The sequence below is a fragment of the Triticum aestivum genome, chromosome 1A (assembly GCF_018294505.1).
Source record: "Triticum aestivum cultivar Chinese Spring chromosome 1A, IWGSC CS RefSeq v2.1, whole genome shotgun sequence".
Lineage (NCBI taxonomy): Eukaryota > Viridiplantae > Streptophyta > Magnoliopsida > Poales > Poaceae > Triticum > Triticum aestivum.
This window is the reverse complement of record NC_057794.1, coordinates 188,096,631-188,118,281: the sequence shown is the minus strand read 5'-3', so window position 1 is coordinate 188,118,281 and position 21,651 is coordinate 188,096,631.

The window sequence follows — 21,651 nt, the reverse complement described above, 5'->3', positions numbered from 1 at the left end:
TCTAATTGACATTTCATATTAAGCACACAATATATTTCATTTCCATATTAAGGAAGCATAATTTCATAATTTAAATACATCAGAGTACAACATGATATAGCTTTAGCACTCAGCTACCCCATTACACAACTACACCAGCAGGAAGTGCCACATGCAACATGTAGAACCTTTCGAAATTAGCATCATAGACGGTATATAGACAGATGCATCTCATCTGGAAAACTGCTGAAGCGGAAGGCGAATATTAAGCCATCATTCATGTTGAAGGTCTTTGCAACTTTAGGTCAGTGCCTGTCGATGATTGACCGTCCGTCCTTCGTCCTCTCCAGGAACACTTCAATATTGAACCGTGGGTGTTGTATGAAAACTTTCCTCGCCTCCTGACCATGGAGGTGGTTTGAGAGGTAATCATCAGTGAACTGCTTTGGAAAGGCCCAAAAACAAGGATGTGCATAAATATCTTCTCTACATTGGAAATGGGGCAAAGGAATAAAAAAGGCAAGGTATAATAGTTAGTACCTTCTTGTAGTGAACTGATGTATTCTTCATTGTGCAGACAAAGATATTGTTGTTTTTGTCACTAATTTCTTTATCCTAACTATCTTCCTGAGTTTCTTGATTTGATTGATATTCATGGACAACTCATTTCCCCATATGCAAAAAGGGTCGAACAGTGGGTCAAAACCTCTGACAGCAGGACCTACATGTGCAAGACCAAATTGTTATAAAACCAAAATATTAGAATGGTTCCTGCAATTGCACAATAATGTGCTAGTAGACAAGGGACCATGCACATGCTAACCTCGATTATAAACCTCGGTGCTTCCCATTGTTTCCCTGCAACACATATAAGGTAGTTAGTCATCAGGTTAAGTAAGGGTTCGCATGCTATCAGTAAATTATGTTGATGAAAAATAAGCACATTGCAGATTCAGCAGATTAATTGAAGCCACACGGAAAACCCATTTACCCAAACCAAGCATGATTAAGAACAAGGAAATATAGCACTTGTATATGTTTCTCATGTATTAAGTGCAGACAAATTTGATTTATTCCTCACATGCACAACAATACAAAATTCTACCCACGACAATTGGACATCGCATTGCAGAATTGAACCAAGCAGTCAACTAAACACCACAACAAATGAACCAAACATTAACTAAGCACCACATTGCACAATATAACATACTCCTAATAGAAGATCAGAGAGTTAACCAAACAATTAACTAGAACCAATTGTAGCAATTGTATATGTTTCTCATGTATTTACTACAGCCAAATTCAGTTTATTCCACACATGGTATACAATAACAGAATGCACCCACAATTTTGTAAAGATAAATTCGATTTATTTCTCACATGGAAGACAATACAAAATTGCAACCTGAAGAATTGAACATCACATTTACAGAATTGAACCAAAAAGTTAACTGAAGACGACGACTAATTAACAAAATAGTTAATAAGTCAGCACCACACTGCACGACATATAGAACATATACACTAGAGCAACAGATTGCATGGTGAAATTAGATAGAACAATTCACTAGAATTTGTGAAGGAAAGGTAGGAGCAGCACACGCAACTGGTAAACCGAGCATGCTTAACCGGCGTATCTATCAATTGGCAAGGTGCTCCTTCAAGATCTGGGGTTCGGCACAAATGGTAGCCATCGCGACTTCATTCGCGCGTGTGGCCGCGATTTGCTTCTCCGCTGCCAAATGCTCCTTGAGGTCCTGGCTATATTGCGTGCACCATGGCTTAGGCCGACGCTTTTTTGGTGGAGGGGTCGATGATTTGGGTGGAAGGTGTCGCACTCACGCCGGCGGCCAGGGCATGTGGGGTGTGAAAGGAGAAGGAGGATGGGGGTCGGGTGTGGATCACCTGCCTAGATAGAGGAGGCCGAGCACCGTGAAGGAGGGTCGCCGACGAGGAGGGGGCGGCACTACAAGCACGGAGTGATGGTTTCACTTGGAAGGAAGGCGAAAAGAGGGAAAATGTGGCTTTTGGTAAGGGGGAGGGGACGGGGAGGTAGATATTTCCGCTGAAGCCGAAAATTTCGAATCGCTTGAGCCAAAAAACTGGCGCGCAAAGTGTCATCAGACATGGTCCCTTATTCAGAACTGTGTACCATATGTGGACATCACAAACGATTCAGATAGCTTAACCCGTGTGTGATGAGTTTGAACGTCAAAAGTTTTGGTTCGAATTTCCATGGTTACACTGGTCATCCACGTCGTTGCATAATTGGGTACACAAAGGAGACTAGAGCAGACCCACACTTCTTAATCGAGCAAGTTCAGCAATTAAACAGAGCTAGCTGACCTAAACATTTCTCAAACAAATTAAAGACCGGCGCTCTTAACTAAACAAAACAAAGACTACTACTACAGCTGGTGCTCGTCGATCTCCGCCGCCGCCTCCATGTCCAGCTCGCGCCCGACGATCTCCTGGGGAAGGGGCTCCATGGCATCCATCCCACCATACTCCACAAGCATCTCACCATCCGCGTCCGCCATCTCTTTGGAAAAGGTCGCCACGAGCTGGGCGTGGGCGGACGCGAGCTGGGCGTGGGCGGACACGATCCAGGCTTGGACGGGCTCCGTCATCACAAGGTATGCGGCGGAGGAATGGACGGCTGCTCGAAAGCTCTTGACGATTGCCAACTCTTCGGCCGTGGGTTGCCGGCCGTTGTCGGAGAAGCTTTGTTCGATTTGTGCGGTGACCGCCAGGACCTGGGCGTGGGCGGCCTCGACATGGTTATGGGCGGCCTCCATCAGGGCTAAGGCCGTAGCTGTGTAACGGACAGCTGATGTGCTGCTCTCGCAAGTTGCTATCCTCGAGGTAGATGTTGTTGCCGCCACCTGAGAAGCAACAGCGGCCGTTTGGGCTGCCTTTGCCGCCCTGTCGCAAATTGCGTCTGAACTCATGCACCTTGTTAGCACGCGCATGGCGGCTGCTACCGCGCTCTCGCCGGAGTGGGCCACTAAAGTTGCCCTCACGACACGGGTCCATGTTCCCATCTTTCATCGGTGTTGATTAAACAGTGAAATGATATTTGGGGAACAAGCAAGTGTGCTTGAGACGTCGGCTGTGGACTGTAGCCGATGCACCTTCTCACGTAAGCCATAGGCATACTATACACCGAAGGTGCTCCAAGATATTTTGTACTACATCTCACACGGGTGCTGATAATAAACAGTGTGCAATCTACTTCATTTTTCATCTTGATTTGAATTACATAATGGGGTCACAGTGGCAATGGACGGTGTTTGAATTACTAGACCAATTATATGTGTGAATTGGAATTATTCAGAGTTTGTTTGAACATTTTCTACATTAAATTGGTTTTCTAGCCATTTCAGGTGAACAATTCAAATTTGAACTACATGCACATGCTCCAGTGCATATAAATTGCTTGAAAAAACAAATTTGTGTCCTTGAGTGCATGCTTAGATCCCATGCAAGAAATGGGAATGAATTTCAAACACCAGGGCACCGTTCATTGCCGGCAAAACATTCAGATGCCTGGTTTTTAAATTCTAGTAATTAAAAACTCGTCTGAAGTTCATGAAACTTGGCATGCTATCATGGAGCGGCATCAACATGTTGTGGTAAATTTTTTGTCCCATTTGGGGCAGGTTTGGGTATGTGCTTCTCACAAACAGGAGCTTTTCACAACAAGCATGACGGTTTTCGGTAGGGAACATCCCACCTTTGGGGACAAAACGATATTGATTGCCTCTTATTGCTTTCAGGTTTTTTTCTCGGGTCAACATAGAACAACATGAGTGTTGTGTGAATTTTTGTGATTTTTCGGGCTTCACTTGGACATTTTTATGCATTAACTGAGTTTTCAATGCATTTTATGTGCATAATTCAAATTTGAACTACATGCACATGCTCTAGTGCATATAAATTGGTTGAAAACTAAAATCTATGTCCTTGGGTGAATGCTTAGGTCCCATGAAAGAAATGGGAATGAATTTCAAACACCGGGGCACCATTGATTGCCGGCAAAACATTGAGATGCATCATTTTTAAATTCTAGTAAATCCAAAACTCGTCTGAAATTCATGAAACTTAGCATGCTATCATGGAGCGGAATCAACATGTCGTGGTAAAATTTTTGTCCCATTTGGGGTAGGTTTGGGTATATGCTTCTCACAAACCGGAGCTTCTCACAACAAGCATGATGGTTTTCGGGAGGGAACGTCCCACCTTTGGGGATGGAATGATATCCATTGCCTCTTATTGCTTTCAATTTTTTTCTCATGTCAACATAGAACAACAGGGGTGTTGTGTGAATTTTTGTGAATTTTCGGGCTTTGCTTGGACAGTTTTATGCATTAACTCAGTTTTAAATGGGTTTATGTGCAGAATTCAAATTTGAACTACATGCACATGCTCCAGTGCATATAAATTGGTTCAAAAATCAAATATGTGTCCTTGGTTGCATGCTTAGGTCCCGTGCAAGAAATGGGAATTAATTTCAAACACCAGGGCACCATTGATTGCCGGCAAAATATTGAGGTGCTTGGTTTTTAATTTCTAGTAAAGCCAAAACTCGTCTGAAATTCATGAAACTTGGCATGCTAGCATGGAGCGGCATCAACATGTCGTGGTACAAATTTTGTCCCATTTGGGGCAGGTTTGGATATATGCTTCTCACAAACCGGAGCTTCTCACAACAAGCATGATGGTTTTCGGTAGGGAACGTCACACCTTTGGGGATGAAATGATATCCATTGCCTCTTATTTCTTTCAATTTTTTTTTCTCATGTCAACATAGAACAACAGGAGTGTTGTGTGAATTTTTATGATTTTTCAGGGTTTGTTTGGACATTTTTATGCATTAACTGAGTTTTCAATGCATTTATGTGTATAATTCAAATTTGAACTACCTGGACATGCTCCAGTGCATATAAATTGGTTGAAAAATCAAATCTGTGTCCTTGGGTGCATGCTTAGGTCCCATGCAAGAAATGGGAATTAATTTCAAACACTAGGGCACCGTTGATTGCCGGCAAAACATTGAGATGCCTGGTTTCTAAATTCTAGTAAATCGAAAACTCATCTGAAATTCATGAAACTTGGCATGCTATCATGGAGCGGCATCAACATGCTGTGGTACAAATTTTGTCCCATTTGGGGCAGGTTTGGATATATGCTTCTCACAAACTGGAGCTTCTCACAACAAGCATGCTGGTTTTCGGTAGGGAACGTCCCACCTTTGGGGACGAAACAATATCCATTGCCTCTTATTGCTTTCAATTTTTTTTCTCATGTCAACATAGAACAGCAGGAGTGTTGTGTGAATTTTTGTGAATTTTTGGGGTTTGTTTGGACATTTTTATGCATTAACTGAGTTTTCAATGGGTTTATGTGCACAATTCAAATTTGAACTACATGCACATGCTCCAGTGCATATAAATTGGTTGAAAAATCAAATCTGTGTCCTTGGGTGCATGCTTAAGTCCCAGCAAGAAATGGGAATTAATTTCAAACACCAGGGCACCGTTGATTACTGGAAAAACATTGAGATGCCTGGTTTTTAAATTCTAGTAAATCCAAAACTCGTGTGAAATTCATGAAACTTGGCATGCTATCATGGAGTGGCATCAACATGTCATGGTACACATTTTATCCCATTTGGGGCAGGTTTGGATATATGCTTCTCACAAACCGGAGCTTCTCACAACAAGCATGATGGTTTTTGGTAGAGAGCGTCCCACCTTTGAGGACGAAACGATATCCATTGCCTCTTATTGCTTTCAAAAAAATTTCTAATGTCAACATAGAACAATAGGAGTGTTGTGTGAACTTTTGTGATTTTTCGCGGTTCGTTTGGACATTTTTATGCATTAACTGAGTTTTTAATGCATTTATGTGCATAATTCAGATTTGAACTACATGGACATGCTCCAGTGCATATAAATTGGTTAAAAAACCAAATCTGTGTCCCTGGGTGCATCCTTAGGTGCCATGCAAGAAACGTGAATTAATTTCAAACACTAGGGCACCGTTGATTGCCGGCAAAACATTGTGATGCCTGGTTTTTAAATATTAGTAAATCCAAAACTCATCTGAAATTCATGAAACTTGGCATGCTATCATGGAGCGGCATCAACATGCCGTGGTACAAATTTTGTCCCATTTGGGGCAGGTTTGGATATATGCTTCTCACAAACTGGAGCTTCTCACAACAAGCATGCTGGTTTTCGGTAGGGAACGTCCCACCTTTGGGGACGAAACAATATCCATTGCCTCTTATTGCTTTCAATTTTTTTTCTCATGTCAACATAGAACAGCAGGAGTGTTGTGTGAATTTTTGGGGTTTGTTTGGATATTTTTATGCATTAACTGAGTTTTCAATGGGTTTATGTGCACAATTCAAATTTGAACTACATGCACATGCTCCAGTGCATATAAATTGGTTGAAAAATCAAATATGTGTCCTTGGGCGCATGCTTAAGTCCCATGCAAGAAATAGGAATTAATTTCAAACACCAGGGCACCGTTGATTGCTGGCAAAACATTGAGATGCCTGGTTTTTAAATTCTAGTAAACCCAAAACTCATCTGAAATTCATGAAACTTGGCATGCTATCATGGAGCGGCATCAACATGTTGTGGTACAAATTTTATCCCATTTGGGGCAGGTTTGGATATATGCTTCTCACAAACTGGAGCTTCTCACAACAAGCATGCTGGTTTTCAGTAGGGAATGTCCCACCTTTGGGGACGAAACGATATCCATTGCCTCTTATTGCTTTCAATTTTTGTTCTCGTGTTAACATAGAAAAACAGGAGTGTTGTGTGAACTTTTGTGATTTTTTGGGGTTTGTTTGGACATTTTATGCATCAACTGAGTTTTCAATGTATTTATGCGCATAATTCAAATTTGAACTACATGCACATGCTCCAGTGCATATAAATTGGTTGAAAAATCAAATATGTGTCATTAGGTGCATGCTTAGGTTGGAATGAATTTCAAACACCAGGGCACCATTGATTGCCGGCAAAACATTGAGATGCCTGGTTTTTAAATTCTTGTAAATCCAAAATTTTGTTAACCATTCACGTGACGCCACGTGTCTTGGTTTTAATGGCTGTAGGAGGTGCCGTGCGGATAGCTGCTTGACCATGACTGAACGGGAGGCGTGCGAGCGCCGTTTGGTGCGTAGGCTGACCGGGAAGCGTGCAAGCTGTCCTTGAGTGCGCAGGCTCACCGGGAAGCGTGCGAGGTGTACGCTGTGCAGCCTCACTTGGAAGCGAGCCCTTTGACTTCCATGGCCGCCCGCCTTGCTCGCATTTTTAATTCACTTTAATGGCGCCCAAGCTGAAGTTTAATTCACTTTTTAAATATAAAACACTCATCACAAACGTTTTAGTTAGAACACCCATATGCAAACCAACAGATTCCACAGGAAGCCAAGAGAAAATGTGCCGAGCAGGATTTCTGCAGCTCTTGATCACAAACGTTTTAGATAGAAGACCCATATGCAAAGGGAGAGCAGCACATGATTTGTGCATCCCTTCAACACAAACGGTTGCTTTGGATGACCCGTGTGCAACCACGTACGAATAATTTGGTAAGATTTGTCAATCCTTGTAACACTGCGATTTGTCAAAAATTGAAGCTAAAAATCACTAGCAGTATCTAATTTTTGCAACTAAAATTCAGTAATTAAGCATAGATTTCATTTATAGAATAAGCAGTCGTTCTTAATTTATACAAATAGTTCAACTCCATAGTTGAACTGACCAAACTTTTCCCCAATTGTTGCCAACCACGTACTGAAATAGCTAGTTCAACTATATATACTAGCTAATTTTAAGTACGTTCTACAGTTCCACCACATCTATAGTCAGATGAACTGAACAAAATAGCCCTTAAATACTACTATTACTGCGGAGGTGCTTTGTACTACTTCTGGCTGCCTCTCCTCTACTGAGTGCACTCAGTAAGAGGCAGAGAAGGAGGAGCCTACCGACGAGCTGGGCAACAGCAATGCGGTGCCTGCTGCTAATGCAGCTTTAGCGACGCTCACCTTGAATGCCCTTTGCCGCTCCAGACGACCCCTCTCGAAGCGATGGTTCTCCTCGTAGATCTCCCGATTCCTCGCCTCTGAGGCGGCGTGTGCCGCGGACACTGTGGTGGTAAGGCTCTTTGCATGCTCAACGAGGCGCTCCTCCTCCTCCCATGGGAACTCAGTGTAGCACGCAAGGTCGCTGTCACACATGCACGCATCCACCTCCGCCTCCTGCCTTCAGGCGGCGGTGGCGGAGCGGGTGATGACCCCGACAGCCGACGGTGGGCTGGCGCCCACGGTGGCCGATGACAGGGTGGCGGCCACGACCACCATCTCCCGCCTTCGGGTCGCGGTGGCAGAGCGGGTGATGGCCATAGTGGTCGGCAGTGGTGTGGCGGCAACGGCGGCCGGCAACAGCTGCCGATGGGCACCGGCGGGGGAGCGTGTGGTGGCTGTTCCGCGCACACCCAACAGGGACGCCACGCGCACTACACTACGCTAGGGGCTGCGCCGATGCCGCAGTGTAGCCTCCCAGCTGGAGCTGTCCTCTGATGACGGCGGAGTAGCTGAGAGACGACGACGGACCGATGCCATTGGCGAATGTGGGAGAAGCAGATGAGATAAGCTAGAGGGATAGAGGGGAAAATGCGACGCATGACTCGCCGGTCGTGAGGGTTTTTATTGCAGCCGGTAAGCATTGGTATTTTGGGGGATTTCACCGAGTCGGGCGGGAAGCTTGCGTGGGAACCTGCGAGGTTGCGCTGGAACGGGCTCACCGATGATTCATTGGCGCCACCGTTTGGCAAAAAGAACGCCCCCGCGCGCTGCGCAAGCTTGCGCTGTAGGCCGTCCATGGTAGCGGGGTGACAAGACGTGTGAGAGGAGGACGAAAGGCCACGTACACGTACGATTAATAAAAAAACGTTTGTGATTTAATTACCTACTATACCACCGACCTGGTTTATAAGTATGATTTAACTAATAAAATACGAATGTATGTCGCCAAAGATTATATAGTTGAATTTTTTTAAACATAGTTTCCAATTATATAATTTTTAAAACATGCATTAACATTTTGTTGGTTAAATTTGAGGGCAAAGTATGGCATGGAATATAAAGGAGACTATAGACTAGATGGAGGTGGTACCACACGGCCACTCTCTACGCAGCGACGCAACTGTCGGCCGGCTTGTAGGCGACCATTTCCTATGTGTTCAACTTCTCTATGCGTGTGGTTGCTTGCAGTTCAGGCGGCCACGACACGCTCTGCATGCGTCCCGCCGCGCGCGCTCTGCTCTCGCATCCCTCCGGGTGCTCTGCTCTCGTCCCTCCATGCATGCTGCCAGTGTTTTGGGCCGGCGCACGATTATGCACGTTCATGTGCAAGCGGTTGCGCCGGGTGCGGCGCGATGATGCAGTTACCCGCTGCAAAAACTGCCATGGGGACGCGCCTAGAATCCATGCCGCCCGGCCCCCTTTTATTCCTGCGGCCATTTACCTTCATCTCTCATCTCACATGACACAATAAGCACACCCACGAGGACACATACAGAGAGGACATCCAGGGATTCCAATGGCGCTTCTCGTGGCTCCAATGGCACTCCCAGCGGCCGACGACGACAATGGCGGTCAGTTCACCACACATCACGTAGTGGACACCCACGTGAGGGGAAGGCCCTCTCGGTGGTGTACACGAACGATCCGGTCTCGGTGGAGAGCTCCATCCAAACAATGGAGCAGTTCCTTGCCGAGGACAAGTACCGAGTGGTCCGCTTCGACCTCGAGCACACCATCAGTCATCCCGGGCATGATCAGAAGGTTGTCGTTGCCCAGTTGTGCATGCAACATGACGTCCTCGTCTACCACTTCCACCTTGCCACAAGGCCTTGCGAGCGTTTCTCTAGGTTTATCAACATCTCCGACTATTGTTTCGCTACGGTGGACACCACCAACAATCTAAAAGCGCTCAAGGTTTTGGACATGAAATGCCTGAATCTTGTCAACATATAGCACCACTACAAGGTCTGGGGCAGCGACAAAAGGAAACTGAACTCCCTGGTTGACCTCGCCTCGGCCATCATCAACCCCTACTATGTGAAGATGAAGCAAGAGAGCAATAAGGACAAGAACGCCTCGCATAGTGTGTGGCATAAGAGACTGGATGAACAACATATCAAGTACTCGGCCATGGACACGTACACAAGCTACGAGATGTACACGCGGATCGTTGACATGAGGAACTGTCTTCTTCCTTACCCAGATGAGGGATTGAGCCATATAGCAGTGGCGGGAGCGTCACAAGAAGTAGATGACTAGACGATCGTTCCTCCTACTTTAGAATGCATGCAATTGTTTATTGAGGTGTGTGCGAATGATCTGTATAGTCACTTATGTAATTGGATGTTTATTTTAGTTATATATATACATGTTATTATACTGTAGACAGAGCAATTCACACAACTTATTAGCAGCAATCGTCTGTGTTATTATTGGTCTTCAGACACATTTCAGATTACGAACTTATTTGCCGTGTATTACACACATCTTGTTCAGTTGAACCGTTTCCATTGTGTTGCCTAATCACACATAGTTCATCCCAGTGAAAGTATGTTGTATATTGCTACTACCTTAGTTTTTGAGAACAAGGGTATCAATCCAGTAGGATACTACACACAAGTCACCTAGTACCTGCACAAACAAACAAGAACCTCGCAACCAACGCGATAAAGGGGTTGTCAATCCCTTCATGGTCACTTACGAAAGTGAGATCTGATAGAGATAATAAGATAAATATTTTTGGTATTTCTGCTATGCTATATTACATGTTGATTGTAAGAAACATCTTCCAGGGAGAATAGTTCCATTACGGGTTCCTTTCCCTTGGAGGGTATGTGTTAGTATGCATGTCCGAAATGTGATTGAAAAATTGCAGTATATGTAACATCTGGGGGTTCATGGTGTGATGAAGGTAAAACGTCATTAGTTCGCCGACTGAATATTCCCTTAAGAACGCTAGCTTTCGGCTTCACCCAGTCTGAGGTACAAGTCCGGATGACCCGTCTGTAACAATCACAGAGGTGATCCCTTTACGGCCTAGCCGAAAAATGGGATCGTAGGGCATAAGCACAAGAGCCAGGCAACCCAGCTTGGCAAAAACTTAAGTCATAACGATGCATATAATGGTGAAAAAAGGTACATATGCGGAAGAGGACACATATGTGTTGAGCTTAATGCTCGGGAAATAATAATAAGCTTCTGTAAAAGAAGCCCCCAGGTATTATGAGTGTATATATTTAAGGATGTGTACATCATAGGTGTGTGGTCTGGACGCACAGGAGCTAAAGAGCTAGAGAAAAATTAAAGAAGGTATAATGAAAACAAAGGGAGAAGAAGATGAACAAAGAGTACGACTCTAGGCGTAGAATCTTCGGAGTCTTGCGGCATTCCACGGGGTCGGCTCTAGGCGATTGTCAGATGCATCACGTAGGCGGTCCGCTCCTCCAGTGAGAACCTCGTCTATGATGAAGGGACCCTCCCACTTGGGCTTGAGTTTATCCTTTTTCTTTTCTGGCAAGTGTAGAACAAGTTCACCGACATTATAGTTCTTGGCCCGCACTTCTCTGCTTTGGTATCTACGAGCCTGTTGTTGATAGAATGCAGAACTGTCCTTTGCAATGTCACGCTCCTCCTCCAGGGCATCTAGACTGTCCTTCCGATCGAGCTCGGCCTCTCTTTCTTTGTACATGCGCACTCGAGGTGAGTCATGAATGATGTCGCAGGGCAAAACGGCCTCTGCACCATACACCATGAGGAATGGTGTGTATCCAGTAGTGCGATTGGGCGTGGTCCGCACCCCCAGAGTACGGAGTCGAGCTCCTTAACCCATTGCTTGTCTAATTCCTTCAAAGACCACACTAGTCTAGTCTTGATGCCGCTCATGATTAGACCATTAGCTCGTTCGACCTGACCTTTTGTTTGCGGGTGATAGACGGAGGCATAATCAAGCTTAATGCCCAGTTTAGCACACCAGGTTTTCACTTCGTCGGCTATAAAATTGGAGCCGTTATCGGTGATGATGTTGTGTGGGACACCATAAAAGTGCACCATACCGGATATAAAGTCTATCACTGGTCCGGCTTCGGCCGTTTTAACTGGCTTGGCCTCTATCCACTTGGTGAACTTATCTACCATGACCCATAGATATTTTTTCTTGTGGCTTCCTCCTTTAAGGGGACCGACCATATCAATCCCCCAGACCACAAAAGGCCAAGTAATGGGGATTGTTTGTAGAGCGGTAGGCGGCATATGGCTTTATTGGCGAAAAGCTGACATCCGACACAGCGTTGGACAAGGTCCTGTGCATCTCCTCGAGCCATCGGCCAAAAGAAACCTATATGGAAGGCTTTATTTACAAGGGCCCGAGCTGCGGCATGGTGACCGCCGAGACCAGCATGGATTTCGGCCAGGAGCTGTCGTCCCTCTTCTTCGGAGATACATCTTTGGAGGACTCTGGTAGCACTTTTCTTGTAGAGCTCTCCTTCAAGGACCTCATAAGCTTTCGATCGCCGAACAATGCATCGAGCCTCATTCTAATCCCCGGGGAGCTCTTGCCTATTAAGGTAGGCCAAGAAGGGTTCGGTCCATGGGGCAATTACTGCCATTATGAGATGGGCCGATGGTGTTATCTCAGTAGCTGAGCCCCCGATGATATCAGTATTATGTTCAGAATCTGGGGCTATGATCAGATCCAGACTGGCATTGTCGCTCTCATCCTGCCACACCACGGATGGCTTGAAGAGCCTTTCCAGAAAGATGTTAGGCAGGACGGGGTCACGCTTGGCGCCCACGTGGGCAAGGACATCCGCTGCTTGATTACTTTCTTGAGCCACATGATGAAACTTGAGTCCCTCGAACCGAGCTGATATTTTGAGTACGTCATTATGATAGGCCGCCATCTTTGGATCTTTGGCATTGAAGTCTCCGTTTATTTGGGATATCGCGAGATTTGAATCCCTGCGCACCTCCAGGCGTTGTATGCCCATGGAGGCAGCCATCCAAAGACCGTGCAATAGGGCCTCGTATTCGGCTGCATTGTTGGAGCCTGTTTATAATATTTGGAGTACGTACTGAACTGTGTCTCCAGTGGGGGACGTCAAGACGATGCCTGCTCCTAATCCGACCAACATTTTAGAGCCATCAAAGTGCATGACCCAGTTGGAATATGTACCATACTCTTTAGGGACTTCGGCCTCTGTCCATTCGGCGACGAAGTTAGCCAATACTTGGGATTTAATGGCTCAGCATGGTTTGTATGTTATGTCAAATGGTAGGAGCTCAATAGCCCACTTGGCAATCCGATCCATAGCGTCGCTGTTATTTATTATATCATTGAGTGGTACTTCGAAAGCCACCGTGATTGAACACTCCTGGAAGTAGTGTCATAACTTCCGAGATGCCATGAAGACGGTGTATTCTATCTTTTGGTAATGAGGGCATCGGGATTTGCATGGTGTGAGGACGGTGGATACGTAGTATACCGGTTTCTAAAGTGGGAACTTGTGTCCGTCCTCCTTTCGCTCAACGACGAGCACTGCACTCACCACCTGGTGTGGTGCAGAGATGTATAATAACATCGGTTCACCGACGTTTGGCATGGCCAGGATTGGGTTGCTTCCTAAAAGAGCCTTTATTTCCTCTAGTCCGGCCGTTGCCGCTTCCGTCCACTCGAAGTGGTCGGTATGTCGAAGAAGGCGATAAAGTGGCAATGCTTTTTCTCCTAGTCTGGAGATAAAGCGCCTTAGAGCTGCCATGCATCCGGCTTGTTTTTGGACATGTTTAAGGTGTGTTGGTGTAGCCAATTGTGACAAAGCTCGGATGTTGGCTGGATTTGCCTCAATTCCTCTATTGGAAACGATGAAGCCCAGTAGGTTTCTGGCGGGAACGCCGAAAACACACTTTTCTGGATTGAGCTTGATGTCATATGTCCGGAGATTGTCGAATGTGAGACGTAGGTCGTCTATTAACGACTGGACGTGCTTAGTCCTGATGATGATGTCATCCACATATGCTTCAGCTGTCTTGCCGATTTGTTTCTCCAGGCATGTTTGAATCATGCGTTGGTAGGTGGTGCCGACGTTTTTAAGCCCAAAGGGCATAGTGTTGAAGAAGAAAGGCCCGTATGGGGTGATGAATGTCGTTGCGGCTTGGTCGGACTCCTTTTCTGGATTTGATGGTATCCGGATATGCGTCGAGGAAACATAGTGAGTCATGTCCTACAGTAGCATCAATAATCTGATCGATGCGGGGGAGGGGGACGAGATCCTTAGGGCAAGCCTTATTTAGGTCTTTGAAATCGACGCACAGGCGCCAGGATTCGTCCTTTTCTGGCATCATCACTAGGTTTGCTAGCCAGTCCGGGTGTTTTATTTCTCTGATGAATCTGGCCTCGATCAGCTTGGCTATCTCCTCCCCCATAGCTTGTCATTTAGGTTCGAAAAAGCACCGTAGTGTTTGCTTGATCAGCTTATACCCCTTCAATATATTGAGGCTGTGTTCGGCCAGCCTGCGTGGGATTCCTGGCATATCAGAAGGGTGCCAGGCGAATATATCCCAGTTCTTACGCAGGAACGTTCGTAGTGCAGCGTCAACCATTGGGTCCAGCTGTGCCCCGATGGAAGCTATCTTCTTGGGGTCCGTCGGGTGGTCTAATGGTTTGAAGGAGTTGGATTTTGGATGCTTGTCAAGGATTACGTCGTCCCTATCCACCATAGAGTGTAGTGTGGTTATCTCTTCGGCCGCAAGGGCCTCAGACAATGCCTCGAGGGCTAGGGATGATGTTTTGTTTTCGGCACGGAGAGATATGTCCGGATCACTAGCAAGAGGGGTAATATCATTGGGCACGGGCATCTTGAGCTTCATATACCCGTAATGAGGTATAGCTTGAAAGTGTGTGAATGCGTCTCGCCCCAACAGGGCGTGATATCCACTGTTGAAAGGGGCCACTTGGAAGGTTATCTCTTTGGACCGATAGTTCTCCGGCGTGCTGAATAACGTGTTGAGTGTAATTTTCCCCATGCATCGTGACTCCTAGCTGGGAATGATCCCTCGGAAGGTCGTATTACTATGCTAGATGCGGCTCCTGACTATTTCCATTTTATTCAGTGTATCCTCGTAGATGAGGTTTAGTCCACTGTCGCCGTCCATGAGCACTTTAGTGAGCTGAAAGCCATCCACAATTGGGTTGAGGACCAAGGCGGCTGGTGCCCGGACTGATCGGATTTTTGGTTCGTGACTAGTGTTGAAATTTATAGCCGTGTTGTTCCAGGGATTTATTGTAGTGACTTGGCAGATTTCGGCGAGGTCGCGGAGTGCCCTCTTGCGCCGATTGTTTGAAGCAAAAGTCTCGAAGACTGTCAATACTCTAAGGTCGTCGTCTTCCGGGGGGAGTTGTTTCGTGGTGTTTTTGGTGAGGATATCCTCGCTGCTCTTGGCCACTTGCCGAAGTATTCAACATGCTCTACGGCTGTGGGTTGGTACGGTATCCGGTGTGGTGTATTTTGCACGGCCTATCGAGCCATCCCTCCAAAACGGTTCCGCGTCCCATAATGGGTTTAGTTTTCTTTACCATGGATTTGGGTGCCCCGTGAGGGTGCATCCATTTTGCTCGCCCGAGGGGTTGGGTGGAGACCGGTGGCTCCCACCGAGTTGTCTGGGTTTTCCAAGCGCTTTCCATTGCATAGTATGTTGGATGTGGAGTTCCGGCAAACCCTTAAGGTTCGAACACTAGGGTGCGTGCGAAGTCTTTCCTTCCCACCGATCTATGCCCTAGCTCGCTAAGATCTCGTGGACGAACTCGACAAACTTGCAACACAGAAAGACATGAGGTTTATACTGGTTCGGGCCATCGTTGTGGTGTAATACCCTACTCCAGTGTGGTGGTAGTGGATTGCTTCTAGGGCTGATGATGAACAGTATAAGGGAAGAACCGCCTCCTGAGGTTGAAGTGTCCTTGTGAGTAGGCTCTCGATCGGGTTGGATCGCGCTAAGATGAGATGCCTCGACTATGGTGGCTAGCTCTACTTATATAGGCCCTGGTCCTATTCCCAAATATCGAGCGGGAAGGGAGCCAACAACGGCGGGCCAATTTGAAGGGGGAAAGCTAGTACAAGCTATCCTCACAAAAGTGGTCTTCACCTGCGAAAAGCTCTGGTGGTGACACTGTCTTGGGCTCCACGATGACCTCCGCCTGGCCGTCCTCCTGATCTTGGTCTCGTTGCACCAATATAGCAACCTTTGCCTGATGCCTCGGTACTCTTCGCCTGCGCTGGCCTCCTTAGCACCAAAGAGGAAACAAGGATGTTGTGCACAATGGCGCCCGCCTGGTGTCGTGCGTCATGGCTCACGTCACGAGGGCCTCGTGAGGTTTGCCCCGCCTTGATATCTCCGCTCATCATGAGTCCGCTTAGCCAGGCCACTCCAGAGGAGGCCTTGCATCATCCGCCTCGCGAGGGTCTGGGATGCCTTGTTAGTGAAGATGGGTCGTACGGCCTGCTGGCTCAGCCACGCCGCGGGCCGTAGGCAGGCAAGTCTGGGGACCCACGTTCCCAGGACACTGACAGTAGCCCCTGGGCCCAAAGTACGCTCGGGCTTGGCTTCACGGCGAAGCCAAGGGCCAAGTACGGAGTGCCATAGGCCCAAAAAGCCTGCAGCCTCGATTGACGCGTGGTGGATGATTGGACGTGGGCATCTCCGCTTCCCCACGTTGCCTCGGCAACAGCATGACTTGACAAGTCCCTGCGACATGGAAGGAAAACCATCATTACCTGCAATCATGGGAGACGCAGGTTGGCCTTCTCTGGCTTTAAATGGGGAGGGGGGCGGAGCCCCCATTGCCAATCTCTTCCTTGCTTGCTTGCTCCTTCCTCCTTGCTCCATCACTTGCAGTGACACCCATGGCACCACGAAGGAAGTTCTCCACCGCCGAGAAGGGGAAGGCCCCTCGCGAGGGACACGGCTCCCTGGCACCCATGCAAGAATGCGGGGACCACCACCATGGCCCATTGTCGAGACGGCGGCATGGCACGCGGAGTGGGTCATCCCAGCCATGGTGGTCCAGTTGACGAGGGGAGGCGTGCCATGGTGGCGTGGCCTCCTCGTCCACGCTTCCACACGGTGGAGGTGTCGCCGGAGTTCGTCGTCTGGTCGGAGAACCCGGCCGGCAACTGGCTCCAACTTCCGAGCTTCTTCGCCGGCAAACTGCCGGCCTCTGGTCCAGGCGGACTCTGGCTGCAGGCGGATGGCTGGTGCAATAAGGCCTCTTGGGTTGCGGTCGAGACTTCAGCCGCGGGCAACATATCCCTGGCCCGCGGCTGGTCGACATTCGCCCACACACGCGGCCTGGGCAGGCGGTGCACCCTCCACTTCAGATACGATGGTGGATCGACCGTTTATGTGAGGGTGTTTGCGGAAGATGGTCGTCGTGCTGGGTGCTGCCCCAAGGCGAAAGACAGTGAGGAGGTACTCGGCCTTGGGGATGGTCGCGACGAGGACGAGGGCGAGCCCGCCCTCGGCGGCGATTGTGTCTCGTCCAGCTACGGCGGCTCTTCCTGCGGGAACAGCTCCAGCAGTGGCGGCTATGACCAGCCGCCGTGCCCATTTTGAAGGCGGCAGTGGGTCGTCTCATTGCCGCACCTCCGTGAAGCGTGAGGAAGGATCTGGCTAGGCTCGGGGTTGTGCTAGGTGCCTGTCTTCGTAGATCGCTGCAACGCTACTTTTGTTTTGCTCTTTTCCTGCATCAAGAATGAAACAAGCATGGGCCTTGGGGGGCGTGTATCGAACTATGGTTCCTTGGTTATATCAGTATGCGTGTTGTTCTCATGCTCTATCATTATTTTGCGCAAAGATAACTTAGCCTGGTATACTCAGGACGTCCTATTCCTCGCGAAGCATTTATTTTCTTGCATCCATCTTGCCTTGGTGGCCTGCGTTTGCTCACGAACTGCGAAAAACTCGTTAGAAAGTGCGTTAAAAGATTTACCGCTCATCCTGGACCTGACCTGGCACTTTGTTTCGCGGAACCCGAGGGGCACGAACTGGGAGAGATGCGCCAGCTTTTGGGCTCGAACGAGCGTGGCTCGCGAGAAGGCTGAAAGGAGAAAAATGCTCGCGAGGGCACCTGCCTAGCCCCCTCGTGAGGCATGCGAGAGAGAGAGAGAAAATGAGCAAATTCAAGCCGGAAAAATGCAGTGAGAGGCAAGGGAATCAAATCGGCAAGGAACGCCAAAGGCAAACTTTGATTAAGGAAAAGCGAGTCAACTACGGAAAGCAAATAAAAAGCCGCGTCCAGCACCTAATCTAGTCTTTAGGTCTTCTCACCAGCGTGGAGCTAAGTGATGTCCACTAGGCATGGGAGGGAGCCCCAGGGCCTAAGGCCAGCGCTCCTGAGACTCCGAGGCGTGTACAGCCCCACTCATTATTACGTGAGAGTGTCACGGGCGGCGATTGTTCACAGGCACCGAGCCTTCTTCACAGGCTCTGGGCCTTTCTTCTCACGCTGTGGGCCTTGTTTCATGGATAGAACTTCTGGAGGTGCTGGATGTTCCAGGCATTTTGGATGGGTATCCCGTCCTGTGTCTCCAGGCGCACTGCACACGACCTGGAGACATCGACGACCCTGAAAGGGCCCTCCCACATGGGCAAAAGCTTGTGTAGCCCTTCTCTGGAGAGGACCCGCTCAGGACGAGGTCGTCCACCTCGAGCGTCCTGGAGCGGATGTTGCGGCAGTGGTATCGCCGCAACACTTGTTGGTACCTTGCCGCCCTCAACGCGGCTTCGCGACGGTGTTCCTCCCCCAGCACGAGATCCATCCCCCGCATGGCGTCCTGCTGCGCTTTGTTGAACACTAGGACCTATGCAGAGTGATGCTTGACCTCGTGAGGAAGGAGTGTTTCAGCTCCGTAGACGAGGAAGAATGGAGTCTCGCCCGTTGGCTTGGTGGCGGTGGTTCGGATGGACCACAACATGGACTGGAGCTCATCGTGCCAGCCCCTACCGCAGGCCTCCAGCTTCTTCTTGAATGTCCTGGTCTTGAGGCCTGAGGGAGTCCTGGATTAGGGGGTCCCGGACGGCCGGACTATATCCTTTGGCCGGACTGTTGGACTATGAAGATACAAGATTGAAGACTTCGTCTCGTGTCCGGATGGGACTCTCCTTGGCGTGGAAGGCAAGCTTGGCAATACGGATATGTAGATCTCCTCCCTTGTAACCGACTCTGTGTAACCCTAGCCCCCTCCGGTGTCTATATAAACCGGAGGGTTTAGTCCGTAGGACAATAGACAATCATACGATAGGCTAGCTTCTTGGGTTTAGCCTCTACAATCTCGTGGTAGATCAAATCTTGTAATACTCATATCATCAAGAACAATCAAGCAGGACGTAGGGCATTACCTCCATCAAGAGGGCCCGAACCTGGGTAAACATCGTGTCCCCTGCCTCCTGTTACCATCCGCCTTAGACGCACAGTTCGGGACTCCCTACCCGAGATCCGTCGGTTTTGACACCGACATTGGTGCTTTCATTGAGAGTTCCACTGTGCCGTCACCGTAAGGCTCGATGGCCCCTTCGATCATCGGTAACGATGCGGTCCAAGGTGAAGTTTTCCTCCCCGGATAGATCTTCGTATTCGGTGGCTTCGCACTACAGGCCAATTCGCTTGGCCATCTGGAGCAGATCGAGAGCTATGCCCCTAGCCATCAGGTCAGGTTCGGACACTTAAGCTACACTGCCGACACCCGCAGAGACTTTATCTTCGACGGATTCGAGCCCATGTTAGGTGCGTCACACAATCACGACGAGCCTGACGTAACTCTGCCGTCGGACAGTGTTCGGCGGATCACATCTGCAACTACTCCGGCCTTCAATCCGGAGCAAATTGCGCCATCCGAGGACGGAGGGATAGACCCCGCCATGGAGGCCGCCCTCTCAGTGGCGATGGAGCCAGATACTGATTTCACCCCTTACGAGAGCCGTGTTGCCGAACCACTGGATTCACCTCTGGCCACGGACTCCGAGCCGCCTACATCCGTGCCTATCGAATCCGATTGGGCGCCGATCATGGAGTTCACCTCCACGGATATCTTTTAGCACTCACCTTTCGGCGATGTGCTAAATTCATTAAGGTCTCTCTCCTTGACGGGAGAACCTTGGCCGAACTATCTCCGGCTAGAATGGAATGCGGACGACGAAGGAATTCGCTACCCACCCACCACCCACTTAGTAGCCACTGTCGACGATTTAACCGACATGCTCGATTTCGACTCCGCAGACATCGACGGCATGGACAACGATGCAGGAGAGGAAGAAGAACTAGTGCCCACAGGGCACTAGACAGCCACCTCATTACATGACATATACATGGTGGATACACCCAAAGAAAACGATGACGAGGAACGGGAGGAGACAGTAGAGGATAACCCCTCCAAGAAACAAACAAAGCGTCGGCGTAGGTGCCGCTCCAAATCCCGCCTCGGCAAAAACAGCGATAACAGCGCAAGAGAAAACAACACTCCGGTCGACTCTAGAGGAAACGACCACATTGCCCCAGCGGCAGAGAACGATGAAGTTGCAAACGGAGAACATAGTACAGATCCGACATCTGAACACGGCGACACCGAGGATAAACCTCATCAAACCCCCTCTAGGGAGGAAAATAGTCCGGACGAAGATGCACACATCATCCCAGATTTGCACTTGGAGCAAGTGAACCTCTGGAGAAGGCTTATTGCCACAGCGAGGAGCTTGAAGAAGCAGAAGCGAGGATCAACCACCTTGCGACCACGATAGAGCGGCTAACAAGGTCGCACATAAGTCAACACACAATCTACGTGAGGACTTGCGCCAAAAATCCAGTATGACCAGATCCATCTATGGATCTAGGAATCATGCTTCGGCACAAAATCAAAACTGAATACTACAACCGTCCGAACGCCATGATACATCCATCTATGGATCTAGGAATCATGCCGCACACCCCCTATGTTTCACCGATGAGGTACTGGACCATGAATTCCCAGAAGGATTCAAACTAGTGAACATAGAGGCATACAATGGGACCACAGACCCTGCGGTCTGGATTGAGGACTTTATCTTCCATATTCATATGGCTCGCGGAGACGATCTCCATGCCATCAAATACTTGCCCCTCAAGCTTAAAGGACCAGCTCGGCACTAGATGAAAAGACTCCCCGAAAACTCAATTAGAAGTTGGGAGGAGCTCAAGGACGCTTTTCGGGCTAATTTTCAAGGGACCTATGCCCGACCTCCGGATGCAGACGATTTAAGTCATATAAATCAATAGCCCAGAAAGTCAGCCCGAAAGCTTTGGAACAGGTTTCTCACTAAGAAGAACCAAATCGTCAACTGTCCGGATGCCGAAGCCTTAGCAGCTTTCAAACACAGTGTCCGAGACGAATGGCTCGCCAGGCACCTTGTCCAAGAAAAACTGAGAACAATGGCAGCCCTGACAAGCCTCATGACCCGCTTTTGCGTGGGCGAAGATAGCTGGTTAGCCCGCAGTAGCACCAACGACCCAAGCACATCCGAAGTCAGGGATGTCA